Raw genomic sequence first — 24,346 nt, 5'->3', positions numbered from 1 at the left:
ATGCACAACCTTTTTATCTAGTTTAAACAAACTAGATACTGGATAATTTAATCCCTCATGTAGAGTAAGTCTTAACACTACAGATCTACTCCTTCTGCATACTCAGAGCTGCATCTTTAGCCTTATCAACACTATGTTAAAATCTAACCACATGGTTTTCTTGTTTCTTCTAGCACAGCTAAGAACTAATAATTGCTATGAAATGCCACCAAAATAGTTTATTTTTAATTATTACACAACCCCAGTTAATTGAAGCTTCTCAACACAATGATTCGGCAAAACTGAAAGTAAGAATTAAGTTTGAAGAAATAAAAAGTTGCAGATTTAACTTTTGGAATAGTGTCTGTTAAAGGATGAGAATGACTTCTAGGATGTCAGCACAGAATAGGCAGATGTGCCAGAGACTCTTATTAGCACCTTAGTGAAATCAGTCTTTGTTCCATTCCTCCATGTCACTTGAGCATCCTCAGAGTTTTTAAAACTGTGAAGGACAGCCACACTGCATACCAACAGGATTTGATATGCCCACTACAGACACAGTATACAAAGTACACACAATAGAGATACAAGAGAGAACACAGAATGATAAACCTTGATGGGTCAAATTCACCTCTAAAATAATAACACTAAAACACAAAAGAAGACTGAGCTCACACAGCTAATAAATACATCTCTTACTCTAACCAGATTTTTTTTGTTATGGTGTCATACAAATGATTCTAGGGTTGCTTCTCCATTATTAATCATGTCCCTGCCTCCAACATGAAAGTGATGTCTTTAAGCTTTCTCTCCTTCCTGAGTTTTGAAATATAGTTTTAAATCCAGTAGATCTTATAAATTAAAATAAATGTTTGACAACAACCTTTCCTATAGTACATTACTTAAAAATCCTCCTCCATTTCTATAAATGTACAAGTATAATCCAATTTGCCACAAAGACAAAAAAGAGGAGACAAGAACAGAGAGGAGAAAAACCCTACACAGCAACAGACAGAAAAAAAGAGAACTTTACATCTATAGCCCAGAAAGACACAATTTGTATCTTATTGGTCCATTTCCTTAAAAATATTCTTAAGCTATGTTTTAAAACCATCCTTCTACTGACAACTCAGGTCTGCCTGTTACAGGGCCATTTGTCACTGTGTCCTGGGGTGCATCAGGCACAGCACTGCCAGCTGGTCAAGGGAGGGGACTGTCCTGCTCTGCACTGGTGTGGCATCACCTGGAGTCCTGGACAGCTAAAAATTGACCTGCTAAAACAATCTGCTAATGAAAATGAAAATCTAAAATAAACTCTAGATACAAAAGGCTAAAAATCCAAATAATTTAAGGTTTTTAATGTCCAAACTGGAAACCACTCATTATCATGCTAAGGCAGTTTTTATTCCTGAAAAATGTGATCAAAGTGTAACAGGAACTCACTAATTTTTCAAATTACAGTAGCACTGTCTAACTGAAATCTGGCTGTACAGTTGAAACTATCTAGAACACTAATTAATGTTCATTTATATAAAAACATACAGACTTCGCAGCTTTCATCACAAAACCTGTTACTGTACTCTGTGCAAAAAGCAGGCGACAAAAAAGTATTCTTTAACAATATGAATGTAACAATATTAATGTAACATCATCCATTCTTTTCCAAACAACAAAGCAGTCAATTTAAACACTAATTCTAGCAAATGTAAACAGAATACAGCTATGCACATTTATGATTAAATTCATTCTGCATTGCTCTTGATTGAATGCATGTCCATTAATTTGTCAGATACTGGTACTTTAGTTAGCTTGAAAAAAATGAAAGTATTGTAACTATTCTAGAAATTGACTTTATTGCCATTTTTACCACACTGCCCTGAAATTCTAATTATCAGAGCAAGATTTTACTCTCGCAGGCTCTGCAAACATGTAAGTGAAATGACTGGATTATAACGTTGAAGAAATGCAAATGCCTTCATTCAAACTAGCAAGAACAGCTAAATGAAGACTGCTGAAATCACTCTCAGCACGTTATGAATGTACTGAAAAGTGAAAAGTTAAAGCTTTCAGGAAGGTGTTCATCTGATTTTATCAACCATGCAGTGAGAAGCCAGTCACTCTTGGTTACCCTTTCACCCATCGGAGAGAAATACACAGACCCTGAGTTCAAGCACAGATGTCTATGATGACATCTACAGATGGTGGCCCAGTTTTGCCCTGGAACTCTCCACCAACCATGAAAGCAGCTCAGTGTGACTAGAGGCCTGAAATGAGGCGAGAGGAACAATACCTGCAACTTCTTGTGAGACTGTCAACCTTTCAACAGCATTGAAACATACACGAGAGGTTGCCAAAAGGCTGTTCATACACTGCCCATGTCTCACATGCAGCTTACATGGGGCCTGTTTTCAAAGACAAAATCAGCATGGTAGCTTGCCCTTATGTGACTCAGCTGTGGCTCTTGTGCAAGACCCTATGCCTCAGACAGGAATACTAACTTCTGCTGTTCAGATCTGCAGGATTTAGGAAAACGGTTTGTTGGATCAGGAAGCCCATCTACTGCTGAAACACACTGATGACTTCAGTACTATAGGGAGGGGAGCTATATAAACACCAAGAGAGGACAGGGTAATCAGTATAGACAGCGAAAAGACTCAAACCAGCACCTGGAGAGAGGAAGAAGCAGGGAGATCTCAAAAAGCCTAGCTGCAGTTGGCAGGACAAGCACAAACCTCCAAGCCAGTCACAGCAGGGGGAAGGTGTGTGGACGTTGCATTTGTTTTACTGTTCTTACACCATCTTATTCATAGGGTTCCAAAGCAGTAATGTCTAACAACCCTTGTCTTCTAAAAAGACCAGGGAAAGATACTCAGTATTTAAAAGATCCCTTTGCAATCACTGAAAGAAGAAATTCAACAATTGAGAGAATTTTACACCATTTGTTGTAAAACGGATGATATTTTAAATTAACTTCAGTACTAGCATTAAATACAAAAGATATTTGAAAGTAAAACTTAACCAAATGGATGTGAACCCAGATGACAATTCAAGAGCTAGGACAATTCAAGGGGAGATGCCAAGAAAACACTGAAAACACAGCACACCCAAATAATGCAACTCTGCCATCAGAATGTTTTTACATTTTTCCTCACATTATTTATGCAGCACTATAGGTGATTCTTGCCATTAACTATTAATAATAAATTAAAATTTTGTCTCAGATCTTATAGTAAAACATAGCAAAATGTTTCACAGACGTGTCTCTGAAAAAAATACTTCTATGCGGTGCAAATTTAGGATGAGAAGTCTTCGCTGGCCTCAGATACAGTCCTACCTCCTATCTATTAGCCAGAAGCATCAAACAAACATGAAAAAAAAGAGACTTTAAAGTGTGGAGAAGAAGAAAATAAATAAAAACATCCAAATCAGGAGGACCAGATGATTGTTATTTCAAAATCTTTAAATTCCTGACAAATGAAATCACAAATGTAGTAAGTCAGGTTTTGTTGGCTTTTCTTTAAACAACAAGCAAAATAATACCAAACAACAAACTATACACACACACACCCACCATCACCACCCTCCCCACAAGCTAAAACCCAAACAAGGGAGATACCAACTAAGCAGAGAGCACCAAATATTGATGTAATAATCAAGAAATGACATCCTGCCAATACATCCAACAGGAGGACACCAATAGAATTTTATAATACGAATCAAACCTGGAAAGGGTAAATAAACCCAGAAATCAAGAAAAACAGGATAACACATAAAAAGCAAATTACTTTGATAACCCTCATTTCAAAACAGCTCATGCCTTTAATAAAGATAATCAATACTCTACACAAGACCGACCACAACCAGAAACTTAGCTTGAGTGTCAAGAACAGCATCACACTGAGTCACATCACACTGAGCCACATGGAAAATGAGGAGCTTGAAAGAGATGAAAATTAGGCCAATATTGTCTCCTTAGCCCCTTCCTTAAGTGATAAACTTAAAGAACCTTTTGAAACGGAATGAATTTATTGGTGGACAACGGTGTTATAAGTGACCCTATTTCCATAAAAAACTGTGGTACAAGGAGTAGGAATTGATGGTGTTGACACAGCTACAGAATGGCAGTAGAAGACAGAATACTCTATGAGAAGAACAGAAATACCAAAAAATCACCACTGGTAAATCCTCATATGCTTAGTGCTTAAATCCAAGACCTTATGCTATTAAGAGCTTATCTGCTGTAAACAACAGGAGAAAGATGGACATTTAGTAAGCAGTTGTAAAGAATTTATGAGCCAACAACAGGCTATGTACCTGAAAACAATGAAAATGCAATTGCAGGAAATGACAGAAGAAAGGAAAAAACAGCAATACAACTCATGAACTGCTAAAAATACTAAATGCTGACTGTAAACACATTGCTTAATCCTGATTACCCTCATTAATTAAAAAAAAAAATTTAAAAATTAGGTACAGAAGGTATCTGCCAAAGGAGTCTTAAATGCCTTTTCTTGTAAGGAGACATTTACCAGACTGTGCTAATTAAAAACAACAGCTGAAAACCTCTCTTTGGGGCCAGTCCTGTTTAATACCTCTACTGATGATCTGGACTAAGGGATTGGGTGCACCTTCAGGAAATTCACAGATGACACCAAGTTGGATGGGAGTGTTGTCTGCTGGAGGGCAGAAGGCTCTGCAGAAGGACCTGGACAGGACAGACTGATGGGCCAAGGCCAGTGCTATGAGGTTCAACAAGGCCCACTGCCAGGTCCTGCACTTGGGTCACAACAACCCCAGGCAGTGCTACAGACTGGGGCAGAGTGGCTGGAAAGCTGCTCAGCAGAAAAGGACCTGGGGGTGCTGGTGAACAGCTGCTGAACATGAGCCAGCTGTGCCCAGGTGGCCAAGAAGGCCAATGGCACCTGGCCTGTGTCAGCAACAGTGTGGCCAGCAGGACCAGGGCAGTGACTGTCCCGCTATACTTGGCACTGGTGAGGCCACACCTTGAGTTCTGTTTCTGATTCTGGGCCACTGAGTTCTGGAAAGACAAAGTGCTGGAGCAAGTTGAGAGAAGGACAATGCCCCACTTTCACTACAAATTCTTTAATCTATACTCTCTGACAAGACATTTAACTGGCTTTGGATAACCTGGGGAAGGGAAAAAAGAAAAGTTGAACAAAAGATGATATAAAGCATATTGTACACTCTATAGGGCAAAGACTATTTGCTTTCTTCTTTATATCCTGCCCACCACGTGAAGCCAATGAACAAGGGTTTCCAGATGTGATTACATCTCATATGATACATTTGTAAAGTTAATGCAGCAACAGCAATATAACCAAGTGATAAACTCTTTGCCCAATCAGAGGGGTAACTGGCTATTCTTCCCCTAGGGACTGACCTACACTAGGGCTTTGGTCGGTTGGCCAGAACTCCAAAGCAATCACAAGCAAAGAAATCACAGATTGGTAATTTACCACTACATTCACATTGGTGAAACAGCATATTCTGTATTATTTTACTTACATCAAGCAAGTCAGTCTATTTTCCAAGAGCCTAGATATTAAATTGATCTGACATATGAAAAAGCAGAAAGAGTGACTACTACTTGTAATAAAAGCAGCATATGGAGCAGATAGTTCATGGATTACTTGAAGAAACTTCCTTGATATACATTTGAAGTAACTACAAAATGAATTCAAGCATCACATAAATGGGACAAGTATTGTTACCAAGTTGGGAGAGGGGTTGTACAATTACCCACGTATCTTCATAATCAACACACAGTAGAATTACAGTTCTGTAGTAAAGCTGTAAGATTCCTCATAGTAACATGAATGCAACAGAAGGGGGGAACAAGGCAAATAAAATGAGAAAAATCAGATCCCTTAATCCAAAGTAATTTTCATGGCACAAATTAGAACATGCTTTTTAAATAAAGCTTGAATATTTTGCTCTGCAAGAATTAGTCATGTAACATTGACATCTTGGTTACAGCAACTCATATGGACTGCTGAAAGGAAAAGTTCCAAGAAAGTACGCATCCCAAGATTACAATAGTGCAAAAGGAAGCAAAACTCTGTCCTTCCTGCCCAGCAGAAGATAATCCTAATGCTGTTAATCACTGCATGTAATAAATCTTGTACTCTTTGGCCGTGAACAAGCCCATGGGAAAAATCAGACTCATGAGGTGCAAAGAAAATACTACATGCCTTTTCTTATCACTACAACCTTGTCAAAATATATTTTGCTCAGAACTGAGTATTTTAGACAATAACAATGATTTAATATTTTTATTAAAGCAGGATTTGGAAGATTCAAAACCATTTTTGTACACCCTCAGTTCCTTCACCACTATATGCAACAGTAATGTCCTTTTTCCTCCAAGTAAATGGTACTTTAAATCCAAGTCCATTTCTCTTGTGTTTAAGCAGGTACCACTATGCTTTATGTCAGAACAACCTGTAAGTTCATATATATTCACATTAGTGCAACAATATGCAATCTTTATAATCTCTTCTTTCTTTTGAAATGAGGACTATTTGAAGTGATCACATGCAACCAAAATCGTAGCTATCCGGAGACGGGTTTGAACTGCATACTGCTCTGACCACTGGTTGGCAAACAGGTTTGAATTTCTGTCTGGTTTTGGCTCCACGTGACATGGAGATCCCGTTTAACCACTTGCAGCCACCATCTCCTTCTCCCTTTCCTATTACTCACCCTGCCCTACTTCTGGCCATGCAGTGCAAGTGCACTTGTTGAACAACTCCGTGATTAAATTCAGTTTACTGATCTGTCAGAAAAGACTCCTGGGAAAAGTCCTGGATAGTTTTCTGACAGGCATAGTTAGATCACAGACAGATCTGATACATTCCAGAACCAGCAGCAGGAAGGTAGGTAGACTTCAATGGCCAAAACCAGGAAGAGAAGAACTTAGTCTGCCAGTGCATAAACTTTTAACAAACAACCCAATAGTGGCACAAATTCTTAACCTTACAAGTGGCAAGCTCAGGAAGCCTGATATGGGCAGCTACAGATAGGCAAATCCTATTAGATCCCCAGAAAATTTACCTTTACCTCTCTTTAGTAAAAACTGGCATAAGACGTGATCAATGATCATTTTAAATTCAAGGTCTCAGAAATGTGTTGCCACAGTAATTTTCAGAACTTGTATCCAATGTATCAATTAACTTACTCATTTTAATTTAATAATCTGTTTCCTGGGTTTTTATCATGACCTGACACAGCAGAGGTTTCCCATTTACCCTTTTGGGCCACCACTTTTTTTGCCTTCCAGGTTCACACTATTCTCATCATATCCTCATCTCGTGCCTTTGGATGCAAAGGTTCACTCCAACTTCACTATTGCACAGAGTACATTCACACAGTATGCAAGCGAGCATACACATATGATTCATAAAAGGGAAGCATAAGATAGTATTCACCATCTGGCTCCTTACCCAGCTCTAAATTCTATAAGGTTTTTCAACAGAAGCTGTTCAGTCAAAGATTTCATTGAGTAGCCTCAACTGACACATCAGAATTCCCTCATATAGTCCTTTACAACCCCATGAAGTCATAGTTTTATTTTCTCTCATTATTCCTCACCGTGCTTTAATCAAGCCTAAAAGCTCCCACTGAATCAATTCCGCTCAAATTATTTGACTTAATACATACTCTGTGAAATTCTCCTTGGCTGTGACGAAGAAAACCAACTCACCTCATCACATTTCCCAAACAGCTAAAAGGTTTTCAAGTGTGCAAAGTTCTACCTAACATAGGTCACTGTACGGTTTGTCACCAACAAAAATTATTTCTTGATATCTGCTTTTTATTTACAAGCAGCTTTTGATGCATGACAATACTTGGTTAGTCAATCCAAGACCTTTTAAAATTATTTTAATGCAAGAAACATTGAGAAATATTGTTAGTTTGGCTGCACCAACATTGCAATCCCTGAGGTATTGTTATCCCAGTTTTAAACTGGTTCACACAATTTCTCTATGACACAAACTATAGTCACAATCAAATCCCACGTTTTAACAATGGATGTATACTTCCTCTCAAATAATGAAATGAGAGTCCACATATTCATCAGCACATTATCTTTTCATACTCACACTACTCACCATCTCTTACACATCTGTGATTTAAGTGTGGTGTCACAGCACTAATTTTCATTTTATCAAGTAATGCAGTCTTCAGCAGTATCTAGTCTTTATTACTGGAAAGATTTGTAATGGTATTCTTTCCAATTTTCCTGCCAAAGACTAATAATTGTTTGAATACCCTAAGAAGGTTCATAAAGTCATCTAAATTATCAGAAACTTTGCTTCCACATAGATACATAACAGAAGAGTTTTGCAGGGGGACTAAAAAGAGCTTATTTTTCAGATGTTCTAATGATAATTCAAGACATTATCAGTTAGAAGCATTTCATTAAGAAGTCCTCCTCCCCTATGTATACTGGAAAGTGTTATATAAGGCTGGGGCAAAACCAAAAAAATCTTCAAACCGTATTCCCCATGGTGAAGGGGTTTCCATATGAAGTTTTGCAAATACTTTGATAATAGCCTCCAGATGTGACAGAGAGGATTCTTCATAACCAGCTCAGTGCTGTGTGTTAATTCATTTCCTCTGCCAAAGAGAAGGTGGTGCTAGACAAAACAATGGCTTCGCTTTTCTACTGTGAATTGACTGTAAGGACTCATTTTGAAGTGATTATTTAAGATCAATTCCTACAACACAATCATGTGTTAGGGTTTCGCATTAAAACACACCTAGAGAGCTATGCTGCTAACAATACTGATGTTGTAAATACTATATCCACATCTATTTCTACACTATGGTGCAGGTGCATCCCCTGGTACATCACACAGTCTTCTGACTGTCATCCAGAAGCAGGGCATATATAAAGAACACCATGCTTTTTCCTGCTGGTGTTCTGCAGCAGGTTCATCCTGGCTGAATGCCAGACATCCACCAAAGCCTATCACTCCCCGCCACAGCTGGAGAGGAGAGAGAAAACATAGCACAGGGTTCACAAGTTGAGACACCGACAGGGAGAGATCAGTCACCAAATACTGCCACAGGCTAAACAGGCTCAAACTAGAAGTATTAACTGAATTTCCTACTAACAAAATCAGAGCAGGATAATGAGAAATAAAACCTTAAAAATGCCTTCCCTCCTATCCCTCCCTCCTTCCCAGCTCTACCTCCTCCCCCAGCAGCACAGAGAGACAGGGAATGGGGATTATGGTCAGTTTGTCACACGTTGCTAGTCCCACTGCTCAGGAGAGGAGGAGTCCTCCCGCTCCAATGTGGGGTCTCTCCCATGAGAGACAGTTCTCCATGAACTTCTCCAACAGGAGTCCATCTCACAGGCAACAGTTCTCCACAGGCTGCTGCAACACAGGTCACTCTTCCACGGGGTGCAGTCCTTCTAGGACAGGCTGTTCTAGCGTGGGTCCCCCAAGGGGTTCCAAGTCCTACCAGCAAACCTGACCCAGCATGGGCTCCTCTCTCCATGGGTCTGCAGGTCCCTGACAGGACCCTGCTCCAGGACAAGTCTCCCATGGGGGTCACAGCTTTGTCTCAGGCATCCACCTGCTCCAGTGTGGGACTCTTCCACGGGCTGCAGGTGGATCTCAGCATCCCCGTGGTCCTCCATGGGCTGCAGGGGCACAGCTGCTTCACCATGGTCTGCACCACGGGCTGCAGGGGAATCTCAGCTCCGGTGCCTGGAGCACCTCCTGCTCCTCCTTCTCCACTGACCTGGGTGTCTGCAGAGTTGTTCCTCTCAGATATCCTCAACCCTCTCTTTTCCTGGCTTCCATCTGCACAAGTAAGTCCTTTTTTTTAATCTTCCTAAATCTGTTATGACAGAGTTGTTACCACCATTTCTATCTGGCCCAGCCCTGGCCAGCGGCACGTCCATCTTTGGAGCTGCCAGGGATTGGCTCTGCCAGACATGGAGGAAGTTTCTGGCAGCTTCTCACAGAAGCTACCCCTTTAGCCCACCCCTGCCCCCCCACTCCCTCCATGAAAGCTTGGCCACGCAAACCCAATATATGTTTTAACACAATCAATAAATGAGACTAATAAAAAAATGTTTCTTCCAAGAAAAGTGTTTTTTCTATTTCAGCAATCTTGTAAGCTGTGGTGAGCTGAACACCTCCTAAAGCAGAAAATTATGTGAAATATTTGTACCTTGATCTTTAAATGATTGCACAGTCTGTGACAGTAAAAGAAAAAAATTAAAATTCCTTTCATCTGTGACAGTAAGAGAAGAAATAAATTAGAATTTCTTTCATGGAACTGAATGACTGGCAACTGCACATAATGCCATCATACGCAGTATCAAAACAAAGGTACCATGGGTCAACAAGAAAACTCTTTAGCCATGATGTGAATTTTCTGGTTTGTTTAAGAGCCAGATTCCACTGTGCCTTAGAATTGAAAATCAGGGGGCAAATCATGTGAGACCCTAGCATGAACCATATCTAGAGTGACAAAACTTCACTGAAGAATTTTGTCTCTTGTCATCTACTGGAGTCATAGTACAAGACTGTCATATTAACGACAATTATATAGAATGCAGAAGCTGAGAGCTCCACTCTCAGTGCAAAAGGCTGGACAAAAATCTGAATTGTAAAACTGTAAAAATCTTTGATCTTTCACAATCAAAACTTACACTACCAACGAGTAACAACAAAAACAAACCCCTAACAAACCAGCACATCAAAACAGCTCCTCAGAAGGAACTGGCTGACATGGATGTTCTCTGCCAGCAGCTGGTGAGGTGCCAGCTACCACGCTTACCAAGTGAGAGGCACTGCTACAAAGAATTTCTGTTCAGACAAATTATCTTTCTCCAACAAAGCACTATTTTACCAGATAATTTTGCTACCTGTTGAGCACTATTACCTCTATCAGAAACACAACACTCACTCCTCCCCCCTCTGCCAGCTTTGTCTTTAGGCAGGTACCAAGCTCAAAACTAAGGCACTACAAAATGGACTGAATGCAAAATGCAAGAATTTTCTTACTTTGTGTGTGTCTGGTGGTTTGATTTTATTTTTAACTAGTCCCATCAAAAAAAAAGTTTCTGAAAATTCTTAAAGCACAGGAAAAAAATGATGCAAAAAAATTGCACCTGAAACTTACCTGGAGTGGTTTCCTGGCTTTAAGTCTTAATTTTTTAATAAGGAGGAAGAAAATTATTTCTAATAAATGTATGGAAAGTATTGTATTTGTAGAATTTATTTAGCAAGCTTAAATTATTTTACTGTGCATAATGACAAATAACCCTAAGTAATAGACTGACTTCCGATATATGTGAAATTAATAATATTTTTAAGAAATTTTCCCTTTAAAAATTGTCATTAAAATGGAGTGGGGGACTAAATGAAAAATAAAAGGCACTGATATTGCTGATATAAAGACAGGAAAGTCAAATCCACAGTGCTCAGCAAAAGGATGATGCTAAAGACATAATGATTATGTGTAGGATATTCAGTTTCTGAGAAATAAGCCTGTAAAATCAATATAACACATCTATGCATGTGATTCTAATGTAGGTAGCAAAGAACAATAAGAAAAGTCTTCAAGAAATTCATATTACCATCATAATTGCCAATATTAAAAGCATGGAAATATTTCAAATAGAATATATTATTTACAGAAAGGATTTTCCAAGACTTTACAGGCCAGTACTTAAAATGTTGGGTTTAATGTTTTTACTGTTCATTTTATGATACACTATGTAGACTTTTCCATTTTGAATATGGGAGTAATGTGCATTTGTATGTTCAATGAAAAGTAAAAATGAAAGGGCAAGGACAGGAGAGCAACAACAACAAAAAAAAGACAGAAAAACTCAGGTATTCCCATTTGTGTCTCTGTATCATACCTATTTTTATTTGCTGGGTCTTGACATTTACACCCAATCACCAGTAACAGGGTTTCACTTGTTTTCACTTGTTTCTAACTTTTTAAAACATTTTAATAGTATTTTCAAGCAATACAGCTACCTTGAGCTGATTGAAAATTATCTCAAATCCAGAATATTTACTGTTTATAAAACCATGACTTTTTCTAACCTAGTTAAAGAAAAAAAAATACAATTCCTGCTTCTAGAGAGCTCTAATATACCTTTCTGGACTAGCAATATTGTTTTAGAGGATGTTATGTCACATATCCCAGAGCAGTGGTGGCTTTGCTCTGATTTTCTGCAGTTATTTTAATGCCAGGCTAATAAAGTCTTGTCCGGGAATTTTTCTCTAGTATTTTGAGAACTTAGTAACTCCTTGTTTCCATCATAAGAGTTCTGTAACTATTTTGCCTATCAGTTCCATCAAATTCCTTCCTTGTAGGTAGCGAGAATATGACCGTAACTGCTGTACCTGTCCCTCAACATTCCTCGCATGTAATCACAGTTTTACAGCTACTGATTTTGTTAAGATAAGAAGCAGGCAGTATATCAGGTCTAAAGTGTTAATGCAAGACTTTTTTTTTAAGAATATTTTCAAAAAGTGACTGACATTTTTTAAGAAGTTCCAGTAAGAAGTGTCTTCTACTAAAACTTCATTTATGAAATATGTAAAGCTCACTGAGGTCCCCAGAATCAGACAGCACTACCATTTCCTTGCTCTCCTAGAAAGAGACTTCAGATAAAGACTATATATATAGTGACAGTATAACCACTGTCACTGCAGACATCAGGTATCCATTATTAGACAGTTTCCCCAGACTATTCTTGGTGAACCTACTCATATCACCTGTGTTGTGCAGTATTTACTCATTTTAACCTCTACATTAATTTCTGCTTTACTTGGATGCTCTCCAATTAGTATAACATTTTCATTATCTGTGAATAAATTTTCTGAAAAAAAATTTCACATAACTATTCAAGGAAGAACTCACATCTGGCAAACTTCTCAAAGTTAGTCTGGAAAGTATTTAACATTTTTTATTAAAAAATACACATTATGTATTTAATGCTTAATTTATATATTTAAATACATCATTCAAGTCCAGTCTCAGAATTGATAATACTGAATTTAGCTGAAAATAACATTTAACTAAACTACTTTGCTGGAATCAGCAACCTGCAAGTACCAAATACAATTTAAATAGCTGCCAGCAATATCCTCAAAGAATGCCTAAAACAGAAGTCACACAAAATTTCTGAAGGTCCAGCATACTTCAAGAAAGCACTTGAGGCATAGTCGCTCTGTATTTGCAAAACACTTTGGCATGTTCATCCAGAAAAATCACTTATCCTCACCATGACAAAATTTGAGAAATTTCAATGCCAAAAGTACAAAACCACACAGGAGAAGAGACTTGAAGAGGTTCTTAAGGTTATACCCCTTAAATTACTTTAACATCTAGTTTAGTCCTTCATTAGAAATGTTTTGTTATCCACTGAGTTTACAGTTTCTGAGTGAGTTATTTAAACTCATTCAGTAAATTCCAGCACTACAACAGAACCAGTGTCTCAAGACAGTGCATGCACTGCAACAATGAGTAACTTTTTCCTTCACTTGAAATAGCTGGAAAATTCATCTGATTCCCTTTCTAAGATCAGACAGTTGAAACAATGTCAATCTGTACCCCATGCACAAACATAAATTTGGTACCCAGTGGATGGGATTTGGTCACTTCATAAATATCTGCATCCATGACACAGCATCAAAGAGAAATTTGAGAAGCTTACGAAGAATGCACCAAGCCTCAGCCCAAAAAATTATGATTGCCCAGAACACATAAGAAAGCATCCACTTCACCAACAGTACTGGACTGAAGAGGCCTGAAGCCAAAATAACATCTTATTTAAAAATTATCTTTGTTTCTCTGACTCAAAAATTACAGAGATTTCACTTCACTTGCTCAGCTGCAGTGATCTCAGAACAGTAGCCCACATGCATGTGCTGCAGGTTAAATGTATCATAAAAAACCCAATGATTGGGAAAACTAAAAAAGGAGGGGAAATATTACCTGTAGGACAGAACAATCTCTTTCATATACAAACTCTGCAGGAGAATGACAACTAGTTGACTAGATGACTGTCAAAGTAAATCACTTGGTCTTTCTTAAGCATACATAAGGCATTACACATAGGCACAAAATTTAACTTTTCTTATCTAAAACCATTCTAGACTGTATAGTTATTGCCTTCAGGTCCTGAATCCTATACAAAAGTATTACATCTTAAGTTTCCATATACAAGACTTGAAATACATGAAGCTCCATTGCTCTTACTCTTCAAAAGCCATTAATGGCTTTTGAAACCATGAAACCTTTTCGTTCATGTTTCGTAAGTTGGTTTTTTCTGCAGGTTTTTGAATATATATATTTTTAATCACTCTCATGATTATAGCATGTAGATCATGTACTGGTATACTGAACCCATTCACAAAAAAACCCCTGTGGAATGTACTTTGCTGTGTTTGCTTTCTCATCTTCCCATCCTAAAAAGAAAACTGTAACACTGCAGTATTTTATTCTGATTGAACTGGTGGTCTTGTTTTGGTTTTTTTAAAATTCAAAATCAACACATTTCACAATTCATCTTCATAGCAAGGAAGAAAACTTCAGAATGAACTTCAGAATGCAAATTGTAGAGGTTTGCAATAGTCGTCAAGAGCTGCAAGAGTTCACTGGACATCCTAAAAATACTGTTGGCTAAGATTTATGGTCAGGAAACAAAAGCTGTCAACTACAGTCTCTAGCACCTGAAACTCAGACATTAAACTGAAGCCACTTAGCACCTTAAAGAAAATGGCTGAGACCTAATATTTTACTATGAATTTTATTGGAGAGTAGTGGATGAGGAGACAAGCAGATGCTGACCAAGTAACTGATCTTGAGGAAAATGCTTCAGTATTTTTATTCAACAGTCCCAATCTCATTATACATTCATGAGATTAATTACAGAACTCGGTTCCAGATGTTGAGAGTAGAGCAAATAACCTTAATCCAGATGGGGCTCAAATTCCTAACCAAGGAGAGAGGCGAAAAGATGTTACTCCCAGATTCCACTATTGGCAGTTTCATTAAAGGTAAGTACTGCCTGTACTAAGGACCAAAAAGAAGTACCAAATGGAAACATCCAGCAAAGAAAACTGACAGATAGAGGGAAATGCTTCCTGTTGCCCGCCTGAAACCATCCCCTTGTTCTGCTTTAACTTTAGCATCTTTTTTTTCCCAGAGCTCTGACTGCTCACATATAGGGTTAAAAATGGTAAAATCATGGGGCCACCTGCATGTTGTTGACACCATGTCTACAGTATTTATTTTGAATTTGCCTAGGAGCTGACTTAGAGGTCAAAAGACGGCTGATTCTTGTGTGAATGAGGTATTGAGAACCCAAGCGGTAGGAAAGTAGTTTTCCATCACTGAATATAGTCTTCCAATTTAAGCATTTTGTATCCTATGTGCTCATCACTTCTCTTGGGTGAGAAAGCAGTATCTCCTAGTCAGCAGTCTTAGAGAAGCCCAGGAAACCCAGAACATCTTCCCCCCTCATTTTCAGTATGATGGCTTTGCAAGCATTCTGGTCAGGATTAAGACAGCACAAAGTCAGTTTATAGTTAAATAGGTATTAGCTTCCGTCTAGCTTCCCATAAATGTATCCGAATTTCTTTGTGTTGGTCAAATCTCTGAATGGTATCAGTTACTTGCAGTTTTTTTTTCATACACTATCAAAGGCATGCCAGGTAATTACAGATTTTTGAATCAAGAGACACTTAAGGTCTCCAGAATTTGTACACAAACAAAAAGACTGAACCCCAGGAATACCAATATATTCCTCAGATGTGAATATATGCAAAGCATATCCACACATTCATTTCTTAAGCATTATTTTGAAGTTTTCTGAATTGAAGAGTAACAGTAAAGGCTTACTTCGATAATAATACAAAATGAAACAACTAAACCCAACAAGCCACAAACTAAATGATAAGAGCTGAAATCAAATTATTTCAAAGTAAGGATTTGTATAATCAAAATTATCTATATAACTTCATCCAAAAGTTTCTGGCCACATTCCTACACTGCTATTTTCATAGAAGTTTCCATATACAAACAAATTACTACTAGAAAAGCAGGCAAAATTCAGGTCTAAGATTAGTTGAAGTTTGGCAACTACAGAATTTCAATGCATACAAACCTCTAAATAAGTGCGAATTCCTTGTAAACACTATCTAAGAAGAACAAACAAAATTATATTCAAACATATTTCAACATCAGCTGGATTTTTGGCCTATTGAGGAGTCCTTAGTATGTTCTGCACAACTCTCAGGTCCCAAAGTGTAAAAAATATTACGTAAATGAGCTACAGAAGAAGGGTTTTCACTTTCTATGAATACTTCTGGAAGCACTTCATGTGCAAGAGTAAACTTGGGGTCTATTCCTGCTATAAGCCCCATGGAGTGTTAATAACTGGCTTTGAAATGAGACACACACAAAAAAAGAGTCTCCTACTTGCATTTTATCAGTTCATGCTTGGGGGAGAAAGCTATTTATGGGCCTATCTGCTAGATAGTACAATTTTTTTTTTTGCACTTGTGATTATCTGAAAATAAAAGCTTCATCTCTGTCTATGTGCACGTATGTATACAGTTACTCCCCTACAGACAGATACATATCCTGTAAGTTAACACACATCTTTGTTTAAAGAACAATCAACTACAGGAGGCATTAGGAAGGGGAAAAAACAGTAAGAATGAGAGCCAGCATGAAGATAAATCTGTTTGTAAGCACTGGCCTGTACCGCCTACTCTAGTTCAAGTCACAGCACAAGACTCAGTAGTTTGGACTGCAGAACAGGAAAAGATCAGTCTTAACATCAGACTGCATCTCATAACCCTAATACTGGTACAGAACTGTGAGCCATCATGCTTAGATATGCCTGAAAAACACTGAAACCTCAAATTCCTTCTTTTGTACAAATAGGACAGACAATAAGCAGAAAAAGAGAAAACTAAACAATCCTAGAGAAAGGAGAGGTGTTATCTTCTTCTCTCTACTTATTACTACATCAATTCTGAACTCAAATATAAAATCAATTTGTTTTGAAAGCAATTATGTATTAGGATGAATGGTATTTATAACTGCAGTTAGTCAGCTAAACATTAGAAAATTCATCGTGGATTCCCCGACATGAATGTTTGTTCAAAATTACTGGCACCAGCAAAATCCACACATTTGTGTATAAACGCAGCATTGATTTCAACTGTTTGTAACCACAGAACGTTCTCCTCTGTTTCTTAGCTTCTTTTTTCAGACATGGAACGTCAGTACATCACTCACTGCACTGACATTTGCAGCTCCCTGAAACAAGGGACATACTTCATTTTGTTTAGATACTGCCTCAAAAATAGAGCAGGTGGAGGGGCATTTGTAGAATTTCTTAGGGCACAGTTTCATGGGTGTGTGAGTCAACCCAAATCTGCCAGATCTGTCCCTCTATTATGCCAGCACATATGTGGCTGATAAGTGACACTACTGAAAATTCCCTTTTTCTGCCCAGGTTATTTTTCAGATATATCTGCTTCTTGCAGCTCATTACACGGCTGTAAAAATGACAGGAGAGAGTGAGAGTACTTCAGCCCAATCTCAGGGTGCAGTTTAATGACTTAAAAGTTGATTTAGTAAGGTCCAACCCTATGAACACAGTGCTCCAAATTAAGCTGTCCCTGCAAACAACAGTTCACCCTGATATTGTCATAGAGCTTCTGCCAAAGCAAGGAGGGGGTAATAGGTGACTGTGCACGCCGATCCAAATTAAAACTTACCTGGAAAAAGGTAAGTGCTTTTGAATAGGATGACTTCCACAATCCAGCATCCTGCAAGCCACAGATACATCTGGATTGGCAGGGGAAAAACTATGGCACACAAGTAGCAAGAGTATTTAACTGGCTCAAAATGCTCGCTTTGGTGTTTGTGCTTCCATATGCCAGGGTCTGATTCAGGGCAATGCTCTACCTACTGGTATAGCAACTCCATCCTTTCCAACTATACTAGTTTTCCCTCTTTCCCTACAGTCACTATGTGCCTCTATTCTTTACTTTTTCTTGTATTACTCTTCGCAAACTTGATTTATTTCTATGACTTTAAGAGTGCTGGTGATGCAAATAAGGAAAATTACTTTGAACCATTACTCTTCCTGAACAGCAGTGGCAGCAGCAGTGAAAATGAGCAACTGTTTCTTCAGTAGCAGCATCAACCTAAAAGTACTCAAAAGTAGTCAGATACAACAATGCCAGGATGACAAGCTTCCAGAACACAATTCTGGCAGACTATAAAGAGAACTAGATGATTTTTTTTTTTTTTAAGATTTTATTTTTAAGATAAACTAAATTGATTTTGACTGTGTTAGAATACCCACTATGCAGGTCAGCTCAGATTACTAAACTGACTTGCAATACTCTACAGAACCAACCTGTCATTACTTACTCCTTCACCTTTTTACCTTCCTGATGAAATTATTTTTGCCCACAGCTTTGTTTTTCAACAGAAGATTGATAAAGATGATGAAAAATAATGGGAAAACTCTCAACAAATCTTCTAAAAACACCAACTAATATTGTCTTAATTTCTAAAATTTTGAGGCTAGTTTTAAAATTAATTTTCTGGGGATGTTGCATGATGCCAGGCTTTTAACTGGAATGTTGAGAGGCATCAATTCAGATACTGTACAGAAATGAATGCATGACAGCCCTCACACAGACTGAAATTGTTGTAACTCTGAGGAGTCTCAAGACAGTGTGAATTAGGGCACAGCTCCACAGTATGAGCTCTCTCACAGAGCCTGTGAGAGAGAGTCCCTCAAGGCATTTCTCAACCAGCTTCACTGCTAAGATAAAAATCTAATGGAGAGCTCCATCCTCACAGACATACACAGGTATCGGAAACCAATTCTAGCATCAGACATGGAGTGACATACAGAGCTTCAACTCTAAGATGAGTATTCTTTAATCTATGTAGCGTATCCAACTCAGACCAGAATGCTCCAATTTGCACAAGAACCTAAACTAAGAACAGCATCTAAAAATGTCAAAGTGAAACAAAATTAAATAGCAGCTTTTTAAACTGTAACCTGACTGAAGGTGATTTAACCTTTAAAGGGAAGCATAGGCTGGTACTGAAAGACTGTAACTTTGGAAAACATTACACACCACCCCCGCTTTCCCAGCTGAGCTTTAGATACATAGACATTAAACTCGGTTTTTCCTCCCATTTCAAAGTGATTTTTTTAACGGCTTATTAAGTTTTCTACTGACCTACTTCCAGTTCTATTAATGTGTATATATTCTACAAAGATACAGTTTTTGTACTTGGTGAACCCTCCATTTCCTAAAGCAAAATTCTCATGATTTTACAGCAGTCTAGACTACTAGTTTCAAGTGGAACAAAGCTGAAATCTTATTGCCAGATTTCCCAATTTCCCTTTGGCTACAAAAATATGCCTATTTTCATATTCTACATATATTTTCTAAGAAAAAAATGTTACTAACAGCTCACAAATGCAACTCCTAGACCTTCATTTAGTGATTTCACATGAGCAAAAATAGTACCTCTTGCCACTGACATTCTACTGGCAATAGCAGAAGTCTGAGCTTTTGAGAAGAGAAGGATTAGAATTTTTCTGGAATAATGGCACATGCCAACTACGTTTACAAAGGATGACTGAATTAGGCATTTAAGTAAGCATGTATTTTCAGGGAAAAAAGCTTCAAAGCTACTTTGCATTTCTTCATTTGTCTTCTAGGTGAATGAATGTTAACTCTGCAACACATCAGTGATGAGAAAGAAACACCTGTCAAAACCCATACATGCAGGGCCACTTTTTCTATCTCTCCCAGATCACTGAATAGTTTTTACCATCATAACAAAGTATTGAGTTTACTTGCTTTATTCTTATTACTGCAACACCTTAAGAATTAAACTTCCCTTCATGTACTCCACAATATGTTGTGCCATTGTGAAAACAAAGCAGCATAATTTCTGAATTATTCCTCTTCACTACTCCATGAAATCAAAGTTTTTAAAAGAAAAATTATTTCCTTTATGACTGACAGGAGTAAGGCCCACAGAAAGGCACTGCAGTCAGATTTAAGTGACTGAATATCAGGTTTTAGACTCTTAAATCACATGAAAAAACAATTTTTATATTCTACAAAATCTACTTTCAAATAATTCCCTACTAAATTATGAATAGCTTGATTGAATTTCAGTAATGAGTTTATTACAGAGAACCATTACTGCATTTGGATAATTAAGTACATGCATGTATTTTCAAATGGTACCAGAAGAAAAGCACAGTTAAAACACACAATTATATTAAAATAACAGGATTTACCACACTTTGACTATCCTGTGGACTAAAAGACAGTAAAAATTTTAAGGTGAAATAACCAACCACATCTTCCTTACATTGAATTTGTAACAGAAGTCAATTAGCTTATTTTTTCAAGGAACAACTTATAACAAATACCTTTTCACATCCACATCACTATTGGCATCATCATAACACTCATTTTGCAAAATTTCTTTATATTAATCACTTCCTAAGTTCAACTATAGTTTCATTGCACACATTCTGCTTCAGCATTTGTACCACAATCTTGATTCTAAGTAGCCAGAAAAACTCGAAAAAGCTAATTATGTAAAAAAACCACTATAGAAAACATCAACTAAAGAACCTACTGTTTGTCTTTTGAGATTTTAAGCTACTTTTCAGTGATTTGGGTTTTGCTGGGTTTTTAGGTTGGCTGTTTTTATTATTGCTTTATCCTTTCAATAATACCATATTGCATAAGCGACTTTCATCAAGATGATCACGGAATACAGGTATCATATTCAGTTGTTAAAAACCACCACTTTTAAGTTTAAAAACTAGTAATATTCTTGAATGCCATGAACCACACACTACCAGTTTGTGGGTTAAGAGAGTATTAATAAGTTTTTGTGCTTTATTTTACTTGTTTATCTCCTGCACTGCTGCTACGTGAAATTGATTTTATCATAGGCAGTAAAATTGCCACTGGTGGGTTTCCAACAGATCTCATCTCCATCGCTCTCCTCTCAGAGAGCTGCTGCATCCCTCATCCTCCTGCACTACTTGCCCACTCTCCTTTGGGTGCTGTGTCCAGGAAGCTGGGGAGGGAGCAGCAGATCCCCTAAAAAAATTGAAACACCCATGAAGTAATTAGTTGCATTTATTCCAGCTAGCACATAGGCTGCCTTTTGAAATGTCTGAAGTGCTGTGTCCATGTTCCTTTGTGTAAACAGAATTCGGATGTCTCTATTCTGCTCAGCACCAATTAGACAAGTGTTCCATCTCTGAAACTTCTGTCCAACTGCCAGGAAGTTCTGAACTAATGTAACTTCAGGAAAGATCAGTAACAAAGAAATTAAACTTATTTCATTAGTAAAGCAAGATAAAAACATTTTTCCAGGCAAAGTTCTATTACATATACAAAGTAAACTGGGCCCACAAATATTTTCTTCCAGTTTTTGAGAGATTGATTTTTGGGTACTTAGAACAACAGTAAAAAGATTTTCATAGTAAGCACAAGTTTACAGCTGGTCTTTCGATGGGCTTTCATATTAGATGCACTGATAAAACAGTTTTAAGATCAGTAAGTTACATAATATTTTTAAAATATTGTAAACCTGCAGATGTTAAGCTATTTCCTCATGGTCAATTAGGCTATTTCCATAGAGAGCCACAAGAAAGAGAAAGACAGCAACTGCAGAGGAAAGGGCAATTCTTTAATGACCACAAGCAAATTCTAATACTACTAAGTACTAACTAATCTGGCTACTTTTTTTTAAGCATGTGCATTTTTCAGGTACTGTAGACACCAAAAAATGGTATGCGGGAAAACTCACACACCATCAGTCAGAAGTATCTGACTTCTCCAAAATCCTTTTAAAAACTGTTCTTTCTTCTTCTCTTTCATCTTCAATATCTGTATCTGTTCAAAAATTACTGGTAAATAGAAAAGACATGTCTCTTTAATGCTTATGAATGTATTTTGCCAGTCCAAAACTTCTTCTCTGTTTCAGTAGTTTGGAAAGTTTTGATAAATCTCATGGAGATAGATGTCATAACTTCTAGCATTAGAAACTAAAGACATGAGGCCTAAAATGCTAATGACTTCCAAAATGTATTCCAGCTAAACGTGACAGGCTGTACTCACAGAAGACAATAGAGTACCATTAAGATTAGGTAATATAACTGAACAACTAGAAAGAAACAGGAACTCACTTGAGAGTAAGACATTAAAAAGGCTGATCAGCCTTCACAGTAAATTTGAAAGAGTTTTTCCCCCACTGTGGCTGCAAAACTCATCCCAACACTGAAGCTCTGACCCCTCCATCAGGTAAGTATGTATCTTCTGTCTCACATAAATAAAATGTATGTTTAGAATATCCCCATGCTATCCAGGTACCAGAAAGTTTTCAATCTTCACTCCTGAGCAGAAACTACCTTGTGCCAGTTTTATCTTTGTTTATCCTTAGCAGTATTTCATCATGCCTAAAAGATCTTTAAAACAGCCAAATTCTCATGTCAGCACAGCAGTGGGAATACAGTTCATTAGCTTACTGCAGCTGCAAAGCCAGCAAACACACATTGCTTTGAGTGACACCACAATAAGCACATGTTTTAGACTTCTAGGTGACAGTGGGGATTAACAAGATACTGAAGCCTGGGAAAAAACCCTCAGATATGAAGAATGTTTAACATAGACTGGGGACTAGACAAAAGTTTGGTTTCCTTAACTCCAAAAATGGCTAAAATATATACTGTGAACCAAGGATTTGCTATTTTGTCTTTTGTTTTTCCTTTTCATAGCAGAAGATGCGCATTGACATTAAGCAGACAAAATAGCATGAATTGATTCAAGTAGACAAGGAAGAAAAGTAACCACATTTATGTTTGATTTCCCTTTCTATCAATCATCTCCATATTACTGTTTGCAAGCCCAAGGACAGTTTTTCTTTCACTTCATATTGCTGGTAAGAGATTAACACTTCCTTTTTGAGTCTTTGAGCACAGCTAAGGCTCCTGCTGTTTTGCAAACTTAGGCATACGAACTCCTTATAAGAATGCACTGTCAAGGATTTTGTATCCAAACTTTATTTAAAACATTTGAATTAACAAAAACACTCCCACATTATACACATTAAAATACAGACTGACTTGTATATCCACCTGAAGTGATTTATATGACTAAACCACGTCACTTATACTGAATACAACATCAGTAGAGCTCTGGTCTGCCACAGGCTTCCAGTACGCCCCTAAGTAATATTTAGCCTTCATCAGTTTGTTTCCATTTTAGAAGAGGGGGACAAACCCAGAAATCTGTAATTTAGTATTAGCACAACTCTTACTCATCTCTTTTCCAAGGTAAATAATCCTGTATTTCTCAAACTTCTAATCAGTCTTTGTAATACTAATGTTAATACAGTAGTTGGTAAGTGATTACACACACACACTCACAAAAGGAAACACCACAATCAAAATCTTGAAGCCATTACTTGGTTCCGTTCACATCACGAAACTTGTTCTGGAGTTAATCAAGATTGTTTGATAGAGAAGCATCTTGCTCAAAGACCATCTTTCTTATTTACTGAAGATGTAATACTATAACTGAAGGAAAATACGCGAAGAAAAGGACTATTCCATGCCGTATTTTGAAACAGTAAAGTCTGAAGACTTGCATGCCAGCCTCACACCTATTACAAAGTTTCTATACAATGCCTATTAAACAGTCCGTAACACAGTTTTCACAGAAAACATTAGTCATTTTCTGGGTTTTTCAGGAGGGATGATGAGGCCCGATTTACAGAAACCCTGGGTACTCAGAAATGTAACTGAAATCAAAGAAACTTGAACAAATGAAGCGCAACAGAATGCACTTCACTTCAGAAGTCACAATTCAGAAATACCAAATCAGACACATGAAGTCAACTCGTCTCTCTGGTATTGGGGTCTCTCTGGTATTTTTTTCCTTTCAGTAGCTCATCAGCTCCCCATCTTTTAACTGTGATTAACATAATGCAGTCACCTCACAAAAAAGTATTAGCAAAGAATGAGATTAAAAATTCTTTGAGGTTTATAGTAGAATAAATGAGGCCATAAAGACTTCTGAACCAGTCTGTCGATTTCAGTGGTCAGACATCAGAAGTTATCACTTCTAATTCAGCAACCTTTTGGGTTTTTCCCCCCTTTCAAATGGGGGCTTTTTTCCCTTTCAAAATACGTTTATCTTAGTGTTGCTGGGAAACCATTCGAATAATACTGTACATGTGAAATTGCCATTAATTACTGACGCACTTGTAA

General features: G+C 37.6%; 1 protein-coding gene across 3 annotated transcripts in view; it reads right to left on the bottom strand.

The window, feature by feature from the left end:
- PDS5A (PDS5 cohesin associated factor A) overlaps positions 1–24,346 on the bottom strand; it is a 92,259-nt gene that overhangs the window by 61,249 nt on the left and 6,664 nt on the right. The gene's annotated exons all lie outside the window — the stretch shown is intronic.

Source organism: Corvus cornix, chromosome 4, assembly GCF_000738735.6.
Source record: "Corvus cornix cornix isolate S_Up_H32 chromosome 4, ASM73873v5, whole genome shotgun sequence".
In the NCBI taxonomy this organism is placed as follows: domain Eukaryota; kingdom Metazoa; phylum Chordata; class Aves; order Passeriformes; family Corvidae; genus Corvus; species Corvus cornix.
The sequence above is the reverse complement of the archived record's forward strand: the minus strand, read 5'-3'. Positions and strand labels throughout refer to the sequence as shown.